General features: G+C 34.9%; 1 long non-coding RNA gene across 2 annotated transcripts; it reads right to left on the bottom strand.

Moving 5' to 3' along the window:
• Positions 1 to 15,383: 15,383 nt before the first annotated feature.
• Positions 15,384 to 17,596, bottom strand: LOC143629318 (uncharacterized). Of its 2 annotated transcripts, XR_013152930.1 has the most exons (7): positions 17,562 to 17,596; positions 17,410 to 17,452; positions 17,172 to 17,319; positions 16,670 to 16,749; positions 16,122 to 16,180; positions 15,860 to 16,006; positions 15,384 to 15,593 (listed from the first exon to the last, which is right to left on the bottom strand). It is a non-coding gene; the product is annotated as an uncharacterized LOC143629318 (long non-coding RNA). The 2 variants fall into 2 exon arrangements; XR_013152929.1 differs by lacking the exon at positions 17,562 to 17,596 and having other exon boundaries at positions 17,410 to 17,502.
• Between the last annotated feature and the right edge of the window lie 6,149 nt (positions 17,597 to 23,745).

The following is a 23,745-nucleotide window of genomic DNA, read 5'->3' as shown; positions in this document are numbered from 1 at the left end:
ACACAGCTGCAGGAGGTAACCTACTAACAACGAAAGATACGGATGAGTGCATTGCCTTGTTTAATGGTTTAGCCATGAGTGGATACCAGGGACCACCAGTTAAGAGCACCAAAACCTTCGATTCCCTATCACGCGGCATGCATTCGGTCGACACGAGCACCGCACTTGCGGCACAAGTTGAAGTGTTAGCAAAGATCGTGAAGGACTTGCAGGTGAAAATTAAGTTATGCGAGATCTGTAGAGGGGGACACGATACCGTTCAATGCCCCATAGGTTTCCAGGAGGAGGCAGTCGACTTCGTTAATAATTCAAACCGAAATCAACATTCTTTCAATTCTTATAATTCGGGGTGGAGAGGTAACCAAAATTCCAACTGGAGGAACGGAAATCAATCCGGCTTCCAGCAACGTCAGAGCCTATTCCAGGATTCCGGTGAGGGACCGAGTAGTGGGGAGAAGAAGCCCACGCTAAAGGAGATGATGGCACAGCAGACACAGATGCTGTCGCAACTCACGACTCGAGAGGACTCCCGTCACAAAGAAACTCAAGAGAAATTCCGGGAGCACGAGTCATTCATGAGAAATCAAGGAGCGTCAATTCAAAATCTTAAGCGGCAGATGGGAGAGATAGCAAGTCGTCTAAATGAGAGGTCGCCAGGTACACTTCCAAGTAACACTGAAAAAAATCCGAAGGCGTTTGCGAAGGCTGTGACGACCAGGAGCGGTGCAGGGGCATGTAGCGAGCCGTGATTCAAGAGGCGACGAGAGGAGGCGTTAACGAGCCTGCGGTAGATGTAGAGGAGCAGGTAGACGAGGAGATTCAGTTGGAATCTCCACCGGCCAAGGTGCATCAGAGGCACAGCCCCGGAAGTTCAGCACAGGCCGAGAACCAACCATTACCCAGCACACCACCGAGAGTCTACAACCCTAGACTCCCATTTCCCGGGAGAGTCCGTAGGGATAGAGACGAGGAGCAGAACTCCAAATTTCTTGATCTTCTGAAGCAACTTCATTTTAATATTCCTTTCTTTGAGGCACTTAAGCAAATGCCCAAATACGCAAAGTTTCTTAAGGATATTCTTTCAAACAACGAGAAGTTAGCCGAAGTCTCTTCCATTCTTCTGAGTGCTGGTTGCTCTGCAGTCTTGCTAAGAAAGTTACCAGAAAAGATGTCCGATCCTGGGAGTTTCACAATTCCCTGCATCTTAAGTGATAATACGGTCGTCCATGCGCTGGCAGATCTTGGTGCCAGTATTAATCTCATGCCGTATTCCGTGTATCGCAAGTTGGGTCTAGGCGAACCGTGGCGAGTATCCAGCTTGCTGATCGTTCTGTGAAATACCCCCGAGGGGTGGTCGAGAACATGCTTGTTCGTGTCGACAAGTTCATCTTCCCGGTGGACTTTGTCATCCTTGACATGAACGATGACGATAGTGTCCCACTCATCTTGGGCCGACCATTCCTTGCCACTGCATAGGCATTGATCGATGTCTGTGAGGGTAAATTAATCTTAAGAGTTGGGGATGAGAACGTCACCTTTGACGTTCGACAGTCACTGAAACACCCCAAGTCTGCTGATGACTCCTTATACTTCATTGATACCATCATGGAGCATGTTGGGGAGTTTTTCAGCGAAATTTGTGGAGGATCTGCCTCCGACACCCAGATTCTCGATAGGGAGATTCCGGAGATTGAAATGGTTGCCGTAACCAATCAGTCCTTAAATGACGACACCGAGTCGCATACCCCTGAATCTGGCGTGTCTGCTGAGATCGTACGAGACGATCCGATGGACTGACCTTCGGTCGAGAGTCCTCCTCTTTCCTTAGAGCTTAAGGATTTACCTTCCCACCTTGAGTATGCCTTTTTAGATGAAGAGAGGAAGCTTCCGGTTATCATTGCATCTGCGTTGACCGAGGTCGAGAAGGAGAAGTTGTTGAGGGTGCTACGAGAGCACAAGGAGGCTATTGCTTGGAAGATTATCGACATCAAGGTTATCAACCCTTTGTTCTGCACTCATAAAATCCTCATGGAGGAAAATTTCAAAACTGTCGTCCAGCCGCAACGGCGGCTTAATCCGAAAATGCAAGAGGTCGTAAAGAAGGAGATCATTAAACTCCTTGATGCGGGGATCATTTTCCCTATTTCTGATAGTGCTTGGGTGAGTCCAGTCCAAGTGGTTCCTAAAAAGGGTGGCATGACTGTCGTCACCAACGAGAGGAACGAGCTTATTCCCACGAGGACTGTGACGGGATGGCGAGTCTGCATCGACTATCGCCGACTGAATGATGCCACCAGGAAAGACCACTTTCCTCTCCCATTCATTGATCAGATGTTAGAGCGTTTAGCAGGTCAGCAGTACTACTGCTTCCTAAATGGTTTCTCCGGGTACTTCCAGGTTCCGATTGCCCCCGACGACCAGGAGAAAACCACTTTCACCTGCCCTTACGGAACGTTTGCTTACAAACGTATGCCGTTCGGACTTTGTAACGCTCCGGCCACATTCCAGAGGTGTATGGTGGCCATTTTCCATGATATGATTGAGGACTCCATGGAGGTGTTCATGGACAATTTTTCCGTATTTGGGAGTTCCTTCGATCATTGTTTATCAAATCTCGAGAGGATGATGTCCCGCTGCGTTGACACCAACCTAGTCCTTAACTGGGAGAAATGTCATTTCATGGTTCGCGAGGGCATTGTTCTAGGTCATCGAATCTCAAGTGCGGGGATAGAGGTTGACCGGGCAAAGGTCGAGACCATTTCTAATCTTCCCCCGCCGACTTCTGTGAGATCAATTCGTAGCTTTCTAGGTCATGCTGGGTTCTACCGCCGGTTCATCAAAGATTTTTCTAAAATCGCGAGACCCATGACCAAACTTTTGGAGAAGGATGCTCCATTTATTTTTTCTGAGCAGTGTATCGAGGCGTTTGATCTTTTAAAAGACAAACTAGTTAACGCCCCGATCATGGTTGCTCCCGACTGGTCGTTACCATTCGAGTTGATGTGTGACGCGAGCGACTTCGCAGTCGGAGCGGTTCTTGGACAACGGAAGGATAAGCATTTCCATCCGATCTACTATGCGAGCCGGACCTTAAATGGTGCACAGGAAAGCTATACCACCATCGAAAAAGAGCTTTTAGCTGTGGTGTTCGCTTTCGACAAATTTAGGTCCTATCTGGTTTTGTCCAAAATGATTGTTTATACGGATCATGCCTCTATTAGATATCTTTTCAGCAAGCAGGATGCTAAGCCTCGTCTTATCCGATGGATCCTGTTGCTTCAAGAGTTCGATATAGAGATCCGTGATAAAAAGGGGGGCGAGAATGTGGCGGTTGATCATCTTTCACGACTAGAGGGAGTTGATTCAGGAGATTCGGGAGTTAGGATCGACGATCGTTTTCCGACGGAGAGTCTGATGTTTGTTACTGCACAAGAGGAAGGTTTTCCATGGTTTGCTGATTTCGCAAACTATCTCGCTGACGGATACCTCCCAAAGATGCCTTACCAGCAAAAGAAGAAATTCTTTGCTGACATCAAATTTTACCTTTGGGACGATCCATATCTTTTCCGCATTGGTGCTGATCAGCTTATTAGAAGGTGTGTGGATGTCAAGGAAGGATGGCAAATTTTGAGCCATTGTCATGTGGGACCGACTGGAGGTCACCACGGTGTGAATTCTACGGCAAAGAAAGTCTTTGATTCTGGTTTTTACTGGCCGTCTATCTTTAAGGATGCTCATCTGTTCGTTAAGAGTTGTTATCGTTGCCAGCGTGTCGGCAACATTTCTTCGTGAAACGAAATGCCCCAGAATGCCATTCAAGTTTGTGAGGTTTTTGATATTTGGGGTATTGATTTCATGGGACCGTTTCGATCTTCGCGTGGAAATAAATACATACTCGTGGCCGTCGATTACGTGTCTAAGTGGGTTGAGGCCAAAGCTCTACCCACCAATGATGCCCGAGTGGTAGTCCGTTTTCTGAAAAGTCTGTTTGCTCGTTTTGGAGTCCCGAAAGCCTTGATCAGTGATCGAGGTACTCACTTTTGCAACTCGCAGATGGATAAGGCGTTGAAGCGTTATGGGGTCACCCATCGGCTTGCGACCGCCTACCACACACAGACTAGTGGGCAAGTAGAAGTGAGTAATCGGGGAATCAAACGTATTCTCGAGAAAACGGTTGGTTCAAATCGTCGGGATTGGTCTGACAAATTAGATGACGCTCTGTGGGCCTTCCGTACAGCCTATAAGACTCCGACTGGTTCCACACCATTTCGGATGATTTATGGGAAGGCCTGCCATCTTCCTGTTGAATTGGAACACCGCGCTTCATGGGCCCTTCAAAGGGTTAATCTTGATTTACCCGCCACAGAGGGTAATCGTTTCCATCAATTACATGAATTAGGGGAGCTCCGGGATCACGCATATGCACAATCATTTCGGTATAAGGAACATACGAAGGAACTGCATGACAGGAAATTGAAGGGTAATAAGCAGTTTAAGTGTGGGGATAAGGTTTTACTGTATAACTCACGATTGAGGTTATTCCCGGGAAAGTTGAAATCCCGATGGTCGGGACCGTTCACGGTCACTGAGGTTTTCCCGTATGGCACGATTGAGATACAAGATCGAAGCAGGAAGTTTAAGGTGAACGGCCATAGATTGAAGCACTACATAGGAGAGCCGATAACTGATCAGACAGTCGAGGTGTTCTACCTTGACTCATTCACCGAGGAATAGGCGTGATGGATGCATCACTCGGGAGACAGCCCGAGTTGTAGAGTTTGTATTATGATTCTCTTTATTATCTATTTTTATTTGTTTTATTTTTATTTATATTTATAAAAACATAAAAATACAAAAAAAAATATAAATATTTAATAAAAAACCAAAAAAATTAAAAAATTCAAAAACACAAAAATATGTTTACTTCTTATGTTTTCGTTTTCTGTTTCGTACGCCGCTACATGCGAGCGAGTTTGAGTTGTTGCAGGTATTATTATGCGCATGGTAGCTCTGATGGCGTTTTGGAACTCGTTCACCCGAGGTTGCGGCCGCGAATGAAATGCTATACGGTCGTTCGTTCGAATCATACACAGCTGATGAAGAATTTGCATCTAAACCAGGGGAGTAACCCGTTCTCTATTTTAATTTCGTTTCTTTCAAGTTTTAATTTTATGCTTTACGTTTTATTTTTATTTTATTTCTTTTCCTTGTTCTCATCGAGGACGATTTCGTTCTAAGTGTGGGGATGGGAATTTATTTTACTTAGTTGTAGAAAAGAAAAAAATATAATAATAATAATAAAAAAAAAATTATTAAAAACTTTAAAAATAAAAATCGTTTTCGTACGTTGTTCAAGTTGATGTTTAAAAAAAATGTCCCTTGTTTTTAGCTTCTGTTGCATTAAAGTGGGAGATGATGATATTTATCGGAAATCGGTTTTTCAAACTACTAATAATATGAGATAAATAAAAGAAAACGCACTTAACTTGGGATGTGTCGGTAGGCTCAGCCTTGAAAATGAAAGGGCAAATTTGATAAAACGGTTAAACGGAAATCTTTTGTGGGTAAAGCGTTTTGTCCGTGGAAAATAAGCAATGAAAGGTCGGGCCATACTCAAGCCTCAAATTTTGGTATGAAAAAGTGGAAATATCATGAGTTTTAAAAATTTGAATACGTTATCATATGATGCTTGGGTAGGTTTAACGTTAGAGTATGCCGTGTAGCCTGTGATATAAATCTTAAAATGCTAGTTTAGTGTTTTACACCTCATTGGCGTATGGTTTTATAACCTTAAATCCTGTATTGATGGGATGCTTTGGGTCCGGAGACCATGGGTCTGTATGCAATCTATTTATCTGGGTATTCACAATTCCTAAGTGGGGTTGTGTATATTTAAAATAAAGCCAAAGAGCAAACCCTTATAAGTCTATAAAACATGATCACAAAAAGTACAAAACTACAAATACACTACGGGCTTAATCATCCACGCTGTTAGCCATGTGGGGTCCCCTTGCTCGCGTCTCATTACCATTAAGAAACGGACCACAAGGGACACGCTACATGTAAGCCCTACAGATGAAATTTTTCATACTCACCTATGGTTATGGATTTGGGGTATTGCTTGATAACGGGGTATGTCATGTTGTGGGGAGCACTGGCTATAAATAATTGAACCTTAATCGTATCTGATTGCTGCTTCGTAGACTTTGATGCTTAAGCTTAGGTGGATAAACAATACCCTTGATCGTCTTAACTATTCATAAATATTGAGCAACAAAGTTTTAATTCTGCTAATTTTGAGGTTTAAGTCAAGTTGGGGTGGCCTGGACCGGTAAAAGCAGAAAATAAGCGGGTCTTAATTGTGTAAACCACTAAGTAATATTATTGTCGGATCTTATTTGTCCTGGTAAATATTAAGGCATGGGTTTAGGTGGACAACAATATCGATGATCGCGGTTTTTGCGTTTTTCTGAGCTTTAAAATATAACCTATATGTTTGATTTAACTTTGATTTTCCGATTCTGATCCAACTGCAGCCAAATCTTTTTCAGGGACGAAAAAGTCTTAAGTGTGGGGATGTTTGATGTGTAGTAAAACACACTTACTTTCCTTATGATTTTATTATGGTTTTTATGTTTATTTGTTTATTTTATGAGAGTATTGGGGGCTAAGTGCAATAATTTACAAAGTTTAAATGTTATTTGATAGTTTATGAAAGATAGTGAAAAAAGAGTCAATTTGGAAGATTCTAGAGGACTTGTTGGTCAAGTTTTGAAGATATAACTCAAGGCCCAACCCAAGCCCACAAGTTAGAAGCCTTAAGTAATATTATATGAAGATAATTAAAAGAGTTTTCAGCGATAATTAAGCCAAAAATCCGAAAATACAAAACCCTAACTTGGGCAGCCACCTTGCGATCGGAACAGCAGGAAGAAGAAAGAAAAAAAGAAATCCTTGGCGGCTGAGGTAGTTGTGGCGGCTGGAGAGGAAGAAGAACATCAAGAGGGATCTTGTGCAGCTGCTAGGAGTCTTATAACATCCATAAACTCAGCCATAATCCCTAAGTAATCATCTTTAAACTTTGTTTATTGTTCAAGAACCCTAACTTTGTTGAATCGGTCTTTTGCTTTGGATTGTTTTGCAAGTGATTGATAGTTTGACTTATGATTGATTGTGTTTGAATCTTGAATGAATTTAATTATGTTTATGTTGAGTTATATGATGTTTATTTTGATGTATAGCTGCTGTCCAAAATCTATGAGTAGCTAAACTTGCTTGTTCTGCCTAGGATAGATGATTGTTGAGTAGTTTAGACTTGTATAATGGATTGTTAATGTTCAAGACTTGAATTATTGATGTAAAGTTTAACTAAACCATAAATTAGATTGTGTGTGATGGCTGTGTTTTATTTGTTATTACTTATAATCCTCTTGCATTAGTTAATTGAATTAGTTTTGATTAATTGATTGCTTGTTAGACTCTTGACTTGGTGTTTCGGGTTTATTTGCGTGGTGTACAACCGTAGAGATAAGTGGGTAATATAAATCATCTAAAATCAGTTAAAATACACCTTCTTTGAGACCGAGAGGTGATAAGAAGTAATATTGTCTCGTTGCTTTTACTTGTTAGAATTAAGACCGCGCGAGAGCGGGTTTTTGTCTTGTCAAGTTTGAGTGTTTATGTGCAATTAGTTGGTTTAATTTGGGTTAAGTTAAATTGTTCCTCTATCCTTGGTGACATAGTATTTGTCTCCATTAGGATAGTGTGTCGATGAGACCGAGAGGAGAGTCGTCATTTGAACACGTTAATAATTGTTTTTCCGGTTTATTCTTTAAAATCAACTAAGATAAGTTAGAGATTGTTAGAGAGACTGAGAGGTAATTTGACTTTCTTAAACAAGTTTTAGTTGTGTCATCTTTTATAACCGGTGTCGTGAATATTTTCAATCCATTGTCTTGTTATTTCTGTCAACATGATTCATTCCTAGGTAGACGTCTTTATTCATTGAATTTAAACCAAAGTTTTCAAAGTTTTGTCAAAAGTTTTCATTTAATTAAGTTAAGTAGTTAAATAAATTCTAAAATAAATCAATTAAATATTTTGGTGAGTCTTGGTTAGAGTTTAGTAATTATAAACGTTTTCACGTGTCTTCGAGTTCGATATCCGGACTTTCCTCATCTGTGCTATACGCGACCGGTACACTTGCCGTTTGTGTGAACTAGGATAGATTGTTTGGTTTTTAAAGCTTAGTTGCGACTTGTGTTTTATTTATATATATATTTTCGCACATCAAGTTCACAGTGTTAGCTTCGATCATCTCAATGGGTTTGGCAGTTGTATAGTTGTGATACACAATAATCTGCTTGCCAGAGTCATTAGTAGCACTTGTACATGCACCTGAGGATGAACCGTGAGATTGTTTAGGCTCACCACCTGCATCAGGCTCATCCGGATCTTCTTCATCATTCTAGATATTTTTCAGTGTATTATCCTTACATGTTAACTGTAAGATGAGATCCTCCTGTTCTTTCATCTTCACCCCCTGAGACTTAACAATCTCACGAAGATCCTTTGTTTCCTTCTTACAATAAGATATATATATCCAATCAGCCTTCGTTGATTATCCATCATTCGTTCTTGAGTCATACGGTCAGCAGACATTTGATTTTCATATAAATGAAGTAGACTCAGAACCATATTCATTTGTTGATCATGCGTCATGGCAAGAAACGAAGCTGGAATAGGTTGAACAGGACCTTGAGGTCGGTTAAGCCTCAGAAATGAGAAGTCCATAGGTTGTGGAGGCAACATAGTCGGTGTAGGAGAAACCATCGATGTAGTAGTCGTAGGCCTTGGTATAGGAGATAAAACGGTTTGAGGAATCATACCAAGCCTAGGATCATACGTAAGTGTGGTTATCAAAGTGAGTTCCGGGGTGCTAGTAGTAAGCGGCACCACCAGTCTTTGAGAAACGGACGACCTTGGAGGCTGAACTCCAAAAGAAATGCTAGCACCAGCCGACACTCTTCGCTTGGACGATCCTTCAGTAGCTATCGCTTTCCCTTTCTCTTAAGTTGAGCGGAAATTGTAGCAACTAAGGCACCTCAACCGCAGCTTGTTGTTCAAGTATAGTTGCATCTCCATCACCACCGTTACCACCATTACCACCATCATCACCATCATCACCTCCATCATTCCCACCTGGTCCCTCCTCACGCTCAGAATCCGAATCATCATGGATCCAGCGATCATTGTTAGGACATACATAATCTGGACTTACCAGATAACCAATCAAACGTTTGGTCGGAGGAGGAACCTTCCTATAAATCTTTATACGTCGTACAGTATCAGCCGTCACATGATCTAGTGGAAGAACATCGTCCACCAATGTTTGATCGATGACCAAAATGGGAATCAAGTCTTGAATAATTAACTGAAGGAATCGTGGATACATTAAGAACTTCTTCCTTTGAACCGTTTGAAGACACTGTTCTTTAAGATGATAAAAAATCATCTTTGAAAAGTTAAACGGCTTGTTAAGTACCAATGCAACAAAAGCCGACTGTAACATGATCCAGCATTCATCAAAACCGCCTTTACGTCCTCCCAAGCAATGGATCAACACATGCAGTAGATACTTGTAAGTTGGACACAATCCATTCTTGTTGTACATAGAATCTCCGATGTCACCACCGTAAAATACACGACGAAATAAACCCTTGATAAATTCCTTATCAAATTCACAAGGATTGTCAATGTTATCTCCAAATTGCAGCACTCGTCGGATCACATCAGTATCAAATTCACAAGGATTCTAAATAAATAACGTTGAGAATCAGTAATATTAAATTTGGAAATTTTGAAAATTTATTTATTCCAAATATTAAATTAATTATATTAAAATGTCATTCGTTAAAACAAACTGATTCGTTACATTATTATAACGAATCATCTGTTTCGCTATCAAGTAAATAAATAACAAATTAAGAACTAACCAATTACTATTAAAAAGTAACGAACTAACCATCTAATTCATTATAATTAACGAATACACATCTGATTCGTTAGAAACATGATTCGCTACTCTAATTCGTTCAAAATTGCAAAACGAATTGGACACGAATTAGTTCTAATTCGTTAAGCATAACGAATGGCAAAAAAATAAGCTTAATCTTTGACTTAATTAGTAAAGGTCAAAATTAACCAAGGACTTTCAAAAGTCAAATTTGCAATCGGAAATCCGATACAACCATAATCATAAACATGAAGCCAAATCAGTGACCATAATGGATCTCGGAAACACATTCCGATTACAATGGTATCAAATTGGTGGTCCACAACATGATATAAAGCATATAGATTAAGGTTTATATAAACCTCACAAACCCGGTAATAAAATTGCAAAATTAACCTATAAAATCTTTATTATAAGTGACGAAAATCATTAAGGTATGATCGTCTATACCTTAGGAACTCAGAGGTATAATCAAAACAACGAAATTCGAAGATTGAATATTATTGAATATTTTGGCAGAAAAAAAGAGTAAAATGGCGGGAAAATTTTTCTTGCTCAATTTTTTTCCTGAGGTAAGTGAGTGTTCATTCTTGAAAATTTTGGCGAAAATATTTATTTTTCGAAAATTTTCGGTGAATTTTTGGCGGGAAAATTTTCTTAATCAAAATTTTTCTGGGATGTTCCTAAAGTAATGGGTACTCTTCTCTCAACTTTTGGTAATATATTTTCCGACCGACTTTTTACGCGTTTCGACTGCCCAAGAGGGAGCCCACGTTTAATTTAAGGAGGAGATGGTTAGTAATATGTGAAGATTGTTCAAGACCTTGCTGAATTTGTCAAGAAAATGGGGGAGATAAAACTTTCATTTGAGATTATTTGGCTTGTATCTTCCTACGTTTTCAAGGTTTCTTAAAAAATTACTGCAATTTGGGTGGTAATTCATGGCGACAAAGCTACGTTTAACTAAGTTCAAGACTGCAATTGTTTTTCGATTGGTGATTGATTTGTTCAATATTGAAACCTGACTATGGGGGATACGAGTGTCTGTCCGTTTACTTCTTTCTGAGGGACTTTGATCCTGACTATGTTGGCTACGAGTAAAGGGCGGATTACTTCTGTTGACGAGGATGATTCTCGAACGGGTTGATCTTATTGAAGAATATACGAGCTTGTCATTGGATTGAATAATTTGATCGTTCTGGATTGATTAATAGAGGTTGGAACTCTGATTCATATGCCCAAACATTAGTGCATCTTTGCGAATGGGATGTGGAAGAGCTTCAAAGAGTATATTTGGGATTCGCGTTATTAAGAGAGGGAAAACCGAAGTGAAAGATGTTGAATGATCGGGTCTTTCATGAAGATGTATGACGAGGTTATTCGTAAAGATACGTTTTTTTTTACCGGTGCTGACAGATAGTTGATAACTTGCTGCTGATTGTTGAAAGATTGAACCATATCATACGCCAATGGATGATCGGGATGATCTCCAAGAGTTGCTCACTTTGATGGGGTGATCTGATATGAGAGGCTACAGGTTGTTGGTTTGCTGAAAAGATTTAAAGATTGTCTGTTTGCACAAGCCCGAAAATCATCAGTTAATGGGGTGTCTATTAGTGCACGATTTGTGACAAATGATTTGTAGTTAAAGTATTCAAGATTAAAGTATTCGATAGCTACGGAAAAGGGGGTGTCTGTTAGTGCACGCTTTTGGTGTCCGTAGCAATCGAATAATTTATAGGTTGTCTAGTCTTTGTATTTAATGTATATTTAATGTAAATGGCCCATTCGCTATGGATTGTATAGCGAATGAGGCCCATTCGTTATAGGCTAGACTAGTTCGTTAAGATTATTACCATTCGTTATGGAAGCATAACGAATGCCGTCTAATTCGTTATGAAGGCATAACGAATTAGACTTAAGTTAAGAACTGGAGCATATTGCCTATAAATATGCATATCCATGCTCATATTTAGGTGAGATCACACACATGAGAGATGTGAGGTCCTAGATCTATTATTTATCCTCTCCATAACTTATTATGTAATTATTCATTATTTATCAACAAAACCGTATTTAAAGTATTCATGTTCGTATTGTATAATCGATGTATCGACGCGGCTAGATCCTTGGAAGGTCTTCTCATATAATTGTAAGGATAATATATACCAATCACTTTCAAATATAATAAAGTTTATCATATCTAGTTTTTGGGTTCTTTTTATCAAATATTGCTTCGGGTCTTTTGTAGAACTTAAATTTGATTGTTACGGGTTAAAAGTTGATAAATAGATCGTTTGTTACAAATTATTTACATTTGGCTCAAATTGTTACGGGTAAAAAAGGGGTAATATGAATATTTTCAAAATTTTGAGAGTGCAAATAAATTTATCGTTAAACTTGTTACGGGTTCAAAATTTTGTCATGAAAATATAAAACAAATGAAAGTTAGAATTTTAAATGTGATTGAGTTTTTAATGAGATTTTTGGAAATAGTCAAAAGATTTTGGATTTTGCACATTGAATATTTTTCCCATTACTATTAAAATTTAAGATAAAATTGACAAATACTTCCGACATTCCACCTCCAGGTCAGCATTGACTTTTCCTTTAATAGTGCTCAGAATGTTGTATGTGAAGCATGTCGTACAAAATTATGATCAAGTGAAGCAAAACATTCACAAAATTGAACGGGTTAACCTGTTATTTATTTTTTTAACAATTGCTAAAGTTGAGAAGCCCCTCAAACTTATTTAAAAAAAAATCATGGTGTAGCGCAAAACTATTATATGAGAAGTATTCTCCGAAATTGATTCATAACAAAATTTCTTTCAATCATACATTATATGGTGTACTCGTCCTTGTAAAAGTAGGTCTACAAGACCGAGTACTCTCCGAGTACTCGCTACAAGGTATGGTGCCGAGGGGAGTTTCTTTAACTCCGCCTAGTTACTAAAAATTGTTCAAAGGTGGTCAACATTAGTCAGAATCACATTCAATTGGATAACTTGGGTCTATTTTCACTTAAAAAAATACAATATAACTCGTATTTCTATAATATTAATTAACGAATATCATTTTTTAATTAATGATTAACATTTTTTAGAATAATTTAGTGTTTAAAAATGTATTTCTCTTATTTATATTGATATTCCTTATTTTGTTATAAATATTAGTAAACTTATGATATTTGAAATATATATATTACCCAAAACTTAATTTTCTTTATATTTATCATGTCCGAGTACTCTCCGAGTACTCCTCGAGTACTCCGAGTACTCCCTCCAAGGGGGTCGGCCGCCTAGCGACTTTTTCAACATTGATACATATATGATACTAAAAATAAATTTTCAATAGATGGAGTGTTCTTAGGTATGTTTTTGTACGTGCATTATTTTTTTATTGAGTTTTTTTTTTTTTGAAAAAAATCATTTGTGATATAAATAAAATCATGTAATGCATTTTTATATATACACTATGTATTGCTTTATTTGCAACTTAGTTAGTTAGATCATACCGTGTGTTACACGGACTCTAAAACTATTATATATATATATATATATATAAGGGATTGTTCAAGAGGGAAATTATATTACTGCGAGAAATTAATATGAGCCACTAGTTTGTTTTAAATTTTAAATGCTTAAAGCTAAATAAAGAAAGTATTAATCATTCTCTTTTTTCAATTAATATAACTAAAAAACCATAATACTTATCTACTTAATAAATAAAAATAATTAAATTATTATAATTGGAAAATATTAAGAACTCATTTATTTTTATAACTTAGTTTTTGTGTCTTGAATTTTTTATCCTAAACAAGTATAATTTATTCATACATTAAATTTTTTTCTATCCAAAACTAATTTTTCCAACTCAATATATTAATATTCATCAACACATATTTACATTATAATGAATAATACCAAAAAACTATTTTACATGTGTTTGCATTAGATATCAACAAAAAACATACAACCTACACAAAAATGTATAATCTACACTTGTTCTAAGAATAAGACAACATATAACCTACACACAAAATTCATCAACAATAAAATACACACGCACACGAAAATATATAACCTACACAGGAAAAACATATAACCTACACACGAAAATTTTATCTTACACAAATACAATTTATTCATACGTTAATTTCTTTTTATTCAAAACCAATTTCTTCAAACTCAACATATCAATATCCATCAACATGTAGTTACATTGTGATTAATAATACAAAAAACTATCTTACACATGTTGCATTAAATTTCAATAAAAATATATACGACTTATACAAAAACATATAACTTACACTTGTTCTAAGAATAAGAAAACATATAACCAACATACGAAAAACATATAACCTACGCATGTGTAGGATATGTGTATCTTTGTTTAGTTTATATAATTGTTGATGTCGAATTACATATGTAAGTTGTATGCTTTTTGTATGTTGTACATTTTTATTACTCAAAACAAGTGTAGGTCATATAACTTTGTGTATGTTGTATATTTATTGTTTACATTTAATGGACACATTTGTATGATATTTTTTATTATTATTTATGAAGATAATTTTTATAGGCATATCAATTGAAAAAAATATATATTATGTTTTGATATTTAGTGTTAAAAAATACGTTGATATATGCTAATAAATTAAGTGGAAATTATTTTTTTAATATAAAGAAATAGTATTATATGAATAAATTGCATTATATTGAATAAAATGAAGAATGTGTAAATAAAAAATAAAACTAAAGTAGCGTTTTTTTATCTTTTTAATTATTATAGTTCAATTAGTTAGATATATTAATTAGAGAGATTTATTATTGTTATATTAGTTGTATTAATTGGAGAGAGAGTGTGTGTATTAATTGTTACATTTACATCTTTTTTATTTATTTTTAAATATTTAAAACATAAAATAAAATTAGTAGTTAATATTCATTTCTCGCACTAATATTATTTCTCTCTTGATCGAAATTAAACCTATATATATATGTGTGTGTAAAGATTATGAAACCCAAGTTTTTTTTAGTAATTTGTTTAAATATTTTATGGATGAATACTAATCATCACTACTAGAAAATAGTCCTTTAATGACGCGCTATGCGCGTCATTAAAGGGGTAGATGAAACGATATCTCGTGTCAAGGAAGGCCATGTCATAAAGAAACAATGACGCAAATTTGTGTGTCATGTTTTTGTGACATGCATTTATGACAAACATTATTGACATCTTTTTTTCGACATGCGTTTGCGTGTCATGGTTTCAAGTATTATAAAATAGAATGTTTTTGACAAATTTATAATTTCAACATTAAATAATGGCAATTAGCATCTCATAATAAAACTAAAATTCATATATAGCAAAATAATCCATTTCATATAATATTTCCACATACTAACAAACATTCAAAAGTCGACCATTCTTCACAATATTTCAAAGTTTAACATTTAATTAACATCGATACGAACATTCACAGGTAAATAAAGGATGCCACAAAAGTCGACCATTCTTCACGAATTCCATCAATATCAGCATCCGTGTATTCATTATTCCCTCCTCCAACCTGAGAAAAATTTAGATTAGTTAAACCTAAAGTTCAAATGATTTGAAGATTTATTTATCAGATCCGTTTGACTTTTAACAGTCAAAGCTTCTTTTTGACCATTAAACTACAGTTTTGACCCGTTAGCCAAATTTGCAGTCAAATCCACAAAAAAATTTTGAAGTCAAACAATTTCATTCTGAATAACTAACTGGTTCACACCAGGGTATATGGGTAAATTTGTCTGTTTGCACTAGTTGTAAGCTAATTAGGTTGAAAACTTTTACCTGACCGATTAATGCATCTATGGAAGGGGGGACATCACTTGGTAATTTGATTTTTGTAAGAAAATTATCAGCATGGTTGTGTAGGATGCAACAATAACTTTGGTACATCTTGTTGTCACTGTACCCTCAATCTGCCCAATTCCTTATCTATGTCCAAAACCGAAAAGAAAACCTTTAAACTCTTAAAGCAAGACAGAAGTTTAATTTCATAGTTTCCTAAAAGTGTTAATGTTCAAATATATAAAAACAATACAAATATTACCTTCCAAGGACCATAATAATGTAATGCATATTATCCACCCCAATACCCTTGTTAATTGCCTTTGTGTTGCAGAAACAAAATAATTAGCAAAATATAAAAAAACATACATTAGTATCTTCCATCCTAACTCATGCTATTCGGTTATAGGATTCCTTTACATAATGCACATTTCTTCATTATGGTTAGATCTATATCATAATGTTTCCAATCATTAATGAACTGTCTTACAATATCTAAATCTTTTTCAATATGCTTCAAGGCACTACATGCTAATAACTGAAAGCAAATTTTTTTGCGCTAAACAGTTAAACGCTAATACTGATAAAGTCATAGCCTAATTTTGAACCACAAAACAAATACCATAGCAAAGCTACAATAAGTTTATCATTCATTATAGTCAAATTACACGTATTTTCCTTGAAATAACACACGCCTCTTAAAACCAGCAATCATGATTCTAATTTAGTTGTCTACTAATTACAAAAATACTCAACAGACAGCCTCTAATCATCATAGAATAATTAACTGTAATAGTGAATGAAGCATACCGTAAATATTGGCAATGGAAGGATTGAAATTGCTAGTCATGAATGATTGTAGCCTGCCTCATATGACTATTTAGTGAAATCTGAAAATAAATTAAACATAATATTATTGAAGTTAATAATGCATTCCTACATCAGAAGACCCCTTGGTATGTTCATATTTTGAAAAATCTCAGTTCTAGCCCTGACAGTTAGAAAGTTGCCATTTTGGAAAATGCAATGATTCCATTTTGAAGAAAGATTTCAAGTTCAGTTACATAATTGCTCATTATCATTAAAACAAATAAGTTATCTTTCAAAAAAAGATAATTACATATATAAGTTAATGATGGTGTTTCACTCCATGAAATACTAGTGACTCTCCTAAAGTGTCATTCCATAATAAAAATTAAAACATAACAAAAAAATATGTTTATTAAATTCACATGAACTACTTAACATGGTTAACGAACTAATAAAAATGGAGACACATTTCATCAATTTTAGAATTTGAATGTAAGCTTACCATTGACATTTAAGAGATTTTGATGCCTTGCCACACTAATGGTTCATGAGTTGAGAATTAATACTGAATAAAGAGATTTTATTTCATTTCTTTGACCGCAAAATCCAACAGGATGAATAGCATCTACCCATCCAAAGTAAAGATCAACCTAATAATAATTAATAAACATGCATAAGATAAAATGTATTGATCAAGTATTATTATCAGCTGTTAAAAAACATTCAATGGCTCAATTGACCTCATTAGAGTGTATGATTAATGATTCTTGCCTTCTGAAGCATCTATATGTACTCAATAACTCAGAAAAACCATTAATAAAAACAACTTAGTCAAAATCTTAATAATGAGAACTAAACAAAAAAAAGATTAAAAGAGGCCTAATGAACTCACCTTACGTGCTTACACATTTCGCTAACTTTCCACACGCTTGTCCGAGTTTGTTTTAAGTCTAAACGACCACTATTGTCGCGAACCGTAACAGATGCAAGCAACTTAATCCCTGACTGATCGCTTTTAATCCTTCACTGTTTCAGTCCTCGGATCCCTTATCACCACTGCCTTGCCATCGAGTACAGCCGTTGTCAATAACTTTATGCTCGAATTGAACCCGTTGCGTACTGCCTTATTTGCTCCACGGTACTGCCACAGCGAACCAACACTACAGACCCCACCTTTCGTCACCCAAAAAAGCAGCAACACAATACCGTTCGCCGCCTTTTTTCTTCTCTTTTTAGTTACGCTAGTGATCTCTCTCTCTCTCTCTCTTGCTTTTGTGAGATCTACACGGTTCTCTAAATTCAGTTATATATCCATTTAATCAACTCCAATAACTGCATTTTAAGTTTTGAAAACCAAATATTGGTGATTTCTTATACGAGTTCGTATTTAACTATGCGATGTGAATAATAAAGATTAGCGATAGTAACATGGAATTGATTACGCATTAATGAAACTGCAGTTTCCCCCAATTAGTTAAGATAAAATAGAATTAAGAACCGGAAATATCTTATTACCTAGTGAGCAATTATGACATATGACTATATGAGAGTTTCTGTAATAAAAAAAGGAAGTGTATCAAAAGACAAGCCTTAGACTACTCAGCTGCCAAGCACCATGTAGCAGAACCAACAACATACATCATCAAGTCACCAATGATGATCAAAAGTTGTTATAATCACAAAATATCACACACGATTAAAGGGAGCCATAAAGGAAACTACAACCTGAAAAGGCGAAACAATATCAAATAACAATCAAGCTTCTCCGTATATCAAAATGACAAACGGATTAAACCTAACAATCATGTCAACATATTAAATCTAACAGTAAAAAATCTTACTAGATAAAAACTAAAACCAAAAGTTAATCAATAGCAATATTCGAGAAAACACAAATTGTAGGTAAATATTAAACTATAATCAGTACTTTTGTCAAATAAACACAGATGTTAGGTTACAATTAACATACTTGAACTAACACAACAAGTAAGAGATGCGCCAATTTATGTTGAAACCCTAGAATTGGTCAATTCCTTGCATCTAACAATCAACAATCAAGCTTCTCCATATATCAAATTGACATATGCAGTCGGCATTCAGTTTAAGTATAATTTAAGACTGAAATTAGTACTATACCTACGAAGATGATGTTATTAGTTCCGTTGAGTATTCAGGCCGAGTAATAGTGAGTAATCAGACGATCCAGATCCACAAAACCCTCGTAATCATCAGATACAGTGACGTAATTATGAATCCAGATCCGTAATCGCAATGCAGCAGATCAGTAATCAACGATGCAAAGCGTGAATTGACGACGATGCAGAGCAATCAGACGAATGGTGTGTCAAATTCTTTTGCAGAGCGTATGTATGAGATGTCGATGAAGGGTAAAAACCCTAGAAATTATAAAGTGACGTTTAAACATGACCCGACCCAGTAAAAAGGGTAGCGCGTGTTTTTTTTTAAGTTTCATGAAACTAAAATGATGACACATAAATTCGTGTCATCGCCTTTTCAATTTTTCAAAAGATGACATAGTTTCATGACAAGCGACTTTTACTTGTCATAAAATGACTGCATGTCATTTTTCGCGTGTCATTAAAGGTAAATTTTCTAGTAGTGCATCCTGTAAGTAAATGATATATGAACAACTAGATGTAAGTATGTAATATGTATGTGTCAATGTGTGTGATGTATTCACATATTTTTGATTATAATAGCGCATGTTTTTGTAACCACTAGATTATGCTACTTTAAAGAGCATTGACTGTTTAAAATATTAAACAAATCTCTCTCAAATCAAATTGGAATCACCCTTGTTTATAAGCACCAGTTAGACAATATCTTAAAGCAGATTCATGATCTTTAAAGTGAATGGGAACTTATGTTATCAAATTCAACGCATGGTACAAGTAGTCCTTTAGAATACTTTCCACCGTAATCTGATTTGCCTCTTTAAACCACTTGATTAAATTAAGATACAAATACTATTATATATGTTATTTTTTCCTTAAAAAGATATTGTTAGGATTACCTATATATGGTCAAACCGGACAACTAATCACAAAGCAATCTTATTTATCTTCCAAAGTGGAAATAAGAATATTTATCACAAACTACAATAAACAGAATCCAATTCTCTAATTAATACTAAACACACTTGCAAATACCTAGTATAGTGTTATGTTTTCAAAAGGACCGGAGTCGTGGTTTTTAAGGATTTTACATAAATTTTAAAACCTAATTATTTTCACGTTTAATAATTAAAAAATCTGATTAACTTTGTGTTAAATAATTATTAAATGTAAACGTAGATAAAAATTTAAAATAAAAATAAATAAAAAGGAGGAAAAACTTGCAAAAACATTGAGATAACATGTCAAAAATGAAGTGATGAATCGATCTGTCTAGATTAGTTTTTGAATTCAATGAATATTGGAATCAAATTCCTATCCAAGGACAAACTTAGTTAAACGTAGATAAAAAATAAAAATAAAAATAAAAAATAAATAAAAGAGAAGAGGCAAAAACTTGCAAAAAGATTGAGATAACATGTCAAAAATGAAGTGAATCAATCTGTCTAGATTAGTTATTGAATTCAATGAATCTTGGAATCAAATTCCTATCCAAGGACAAACCTAGTTAGGTTAAAGCATAAATACTACGAATCTGGAAGTAAAATCACATCAAACCACCACCATCGACCAACATTTGCCAACAAAATGCCCAAAACTAACCTTAAAAAATGCACATGATGTTTAACATTAGGGGTAAACAAGTAAACAACTACATAAACGTTCTTATATAGTGTCATTTATTTACACATATGGCGGATAATATCATAGTTGGTCCAAGAGAATCCGGCACCTGCACTTGTAGCCGCTACCTCAAGTGGTGACAAATCTACCTCAAGTGGTGACAAATCTTCTTGATACGATTCTTTGTCGATCGAGCATCTTCAAGTAATGTTCGTAATATTATATTAGTTTTAAATTATAAATAAGACTATGTGTCGTGAAGGGGTTTTGCCACCCCTCCATGTCACCGCACGTAAGAAACGGGGCTTAAAAGCCTTCATCCATAAAGCCCCCTTACCGCCCCATTATATATATATATATATAGGATCATGATAATGAGAGAATCTTTTTGAAATTGAGAACTTTGAGAATTATTTTGGAACACAAAAAACCAAAAATAAAAAAATCATAAAATAAAAAAAACACAAAAATGAAAAAAGTAAAAAAACCAAAATTGTTAGTTTAACATCCCGGTTTCATAAAAAAATAAAAAAAACTCGGTTTAGTTAAATTATATACACATATGTATAATATATACATATATGTACATTTACATGTTTTTTTATACACATGTGTATAATTTAAGATAAATGATACTGTATATATGTGTATATTACGTAACTAAAGATTAAATAAAATTATACATATGTGTATAATACGATTTTTTTTAATGAAACCGGAATGAAATATAAGAATTTTGGTTTTTTTAATTTTTTAAAATTTTTGTTCTTTTTTGTTTTATGATTTTTTTAAATAATTTTTTTAAAAGTGTTTTTAGTGGTCCAAAATGGTTCTCAAAGTTCTCAATTTGCAAAGGGTTCTCTTAGGATCCTTACCATATATATATATATATATGTATATATATATATATATGTATGTATATATATATATATATGAGGGTTATCCTAAAAACAAATAGTTTCCTAGGAAGACTAGGAATAAATCCTAGCCATTAGATCATGTTAATCAATGGTTGAGATTTAAAATTTCCAATAACCGACATAGTTTCCTAGAATTACTCTTTAATCATTATAACCGACATAGTTTCCTAGGATTGTTCTTTCACCATCATTTGTAGTGCCAAGTGTCAAAAATTTGTTGGTTCTTAGCATTCCTAGGAAACTCCTTATTCTTATTTGAACCATTTTCATACAACACTAATGCACATATGCACTATATCGATTTTTTTTAATTTTTGTATATAATATAACACTATTGCAAATATACAATACAAACAACTATATATATGCTAGTCAACACAATTTCAAATATCAAGATGCGCACTATTGCACATATGCATTATAAAAAAAGTCGGTGTATTGCATATATGCATTACTCGTTAAATTTTTTTATTTTTTTATTATTATTTTTTATTTTTATATTTTTTGTGGTGAAGAATAACAACATATAAGAAGGATTAAAGAAAAAAAAATTGAAAAATATTTATTTTAATTAAATTAAAAATACTTCATTATTAGTTCTCTAGTTCTCTCCATAAAATGGAGTTCTCTCATGATCCTCTCCCTATATATATATATATATATAAATAAATGGTGAGATCTAGAGAGAACTCCTCTTAACAAAGAATTTTTTTTAAATTTTTTTTAAAAAATATTTTGTTAATTTTTTTCTTCCATCCTTCTAATAAGTTGATATTGTTCTTAAAAAAATAATTGTCGTTCTAGTGCATATATTACAACACAATTGCATTATACAATACATACTATTGACTATAAGCAACTACAACACTATTTCTTCTATGCAATACGCACTATTGCGTATATGTAATACAACACTAATGCATATATGCACTGTTTTGGTTAAAAAAAAATTATAAGCAATTTAGTGATCAAACTTTGTAAGTGATGTAGTGTTTCTTCATAGTATTGCAAGTGTGTGTGTAAAGTAGTAAATGACTCAACGATTTAGCGAGGAAAACCCCTTGATCCTTAGCAGGATCTCCGAAAAAAACCTCAGGAGGGAAAAACTATTCGCCTGCATCAGAATAATAAAAAGGTATTACAACTCAAGAACTAGTGATGAACAAGTCTTGTGTAGTGTAGTGTGAGTAAGCCTCATTATATAGTAAAAATGATTATCTAGACAATAAAAGCTATTACCTGTGTCTTCAAGAGTGCTTTTGGACCATGTATGCTTTCTCTCCACACCATGTTTGATCAAGTAACGAGCTACTAGCCGTTGGCAACTATAAATGGACTGTTTCAGCTGTAATATTCATCACTCGTAATCGACAACGAGGATCGCGATCATTAAAGACTCTTTTGATGCAATCATTAATTTTGGCGGTTATAAGACTTGTTCAAGAGGTTTGACCAAGAATTTAATGAACTTCCAATGTCAATTAAGTCTTCAGTAACGACTTGCAAATTTACAGTTGTTTGTGAATGAAATAATAGGTTCATGATACCGAACCTGTTTGGGATCCTGCTGGCAAGATACTGAGACTCAGGATCATTAAGCGAGATTTTGACCCACAACAATTTTCCCCAAAAATAACAGGTGTGGCCCACGTTGCACTACTTATATTTTCCTTCTGATGATGCCAGCATGATTAATCTTGATTAGACGGCGTTCAACTTCCGAAACGCAATTATCTCCACATCTTGGAAGTATAGGGGATTCATTGCCTATATTAACTTTAAACTTTATTATTTATTATCATAATTTTCGGCTAGATTTCAGGTATCATCCTTTTTTGTTCTTGTCTTTCATGGTTTTTGTAACGATTCCGGCAAATTCAGGTATACCCTAGCCGGTATATACTATTTATGTGTTATTTAATATGGAATATATGAATTATAATGAATTTATACGAGTATGAATGATTCACAGTACGAATTATACTCGATCATACGGCTAATCGTATTGGAATTACGATTAACCGATGAACGGTTATTGAAACCCGAACGAATCGGGGATTACGTTATAGATGAAATATATGATGTTTAGTAATGTTTACGAAGCATTAAAGCTTCGGGATAAGTGAATTATAGCACGGAAAAAGAATTTCGATTTAATGGTACGTCGGTACGTTAAACGAAACCTTTAATACCAAACCAAGCAAGAGATGATCAATCAAGCCGAAAAAGATGTGCAGTTATTAATAATATGATGTTTTAAGTCAATAAATGTCATGGTTTAAGTTTTTAAAGTTTTTAAATCGGTTTTATATAAATTTCATTTTTTAGGCCAAAAACGACCGTTTTAGCCTCGTTTTAAGCGAAATTAAACATTTAACCGAAAAACGAACTGAACCAG

The sequence above is a fragment of the Bidens hawaiensis genome, unplaced genomic scaffold (genome assembly GCF_021521415.1).
Source record: "Bidens hawaiensis isolate Kalapana, Puna unplaced genomic scaffold, B.hawaiensis_p1.1 tig00005181_1, whole genome shotgun sequence".
Lineage (NCBI taxonomy): Eukaryota > Viridiplantae > Streptophyta > Magnoliopsida > Asterales > Asteraceae > Bidens > Bidens hawaiensis.
The sequence above is the reverse complement of the archived record's forward strand: the minus strand, read 5'-3'. Positions and strand labels throughout refer to the sequence as shown.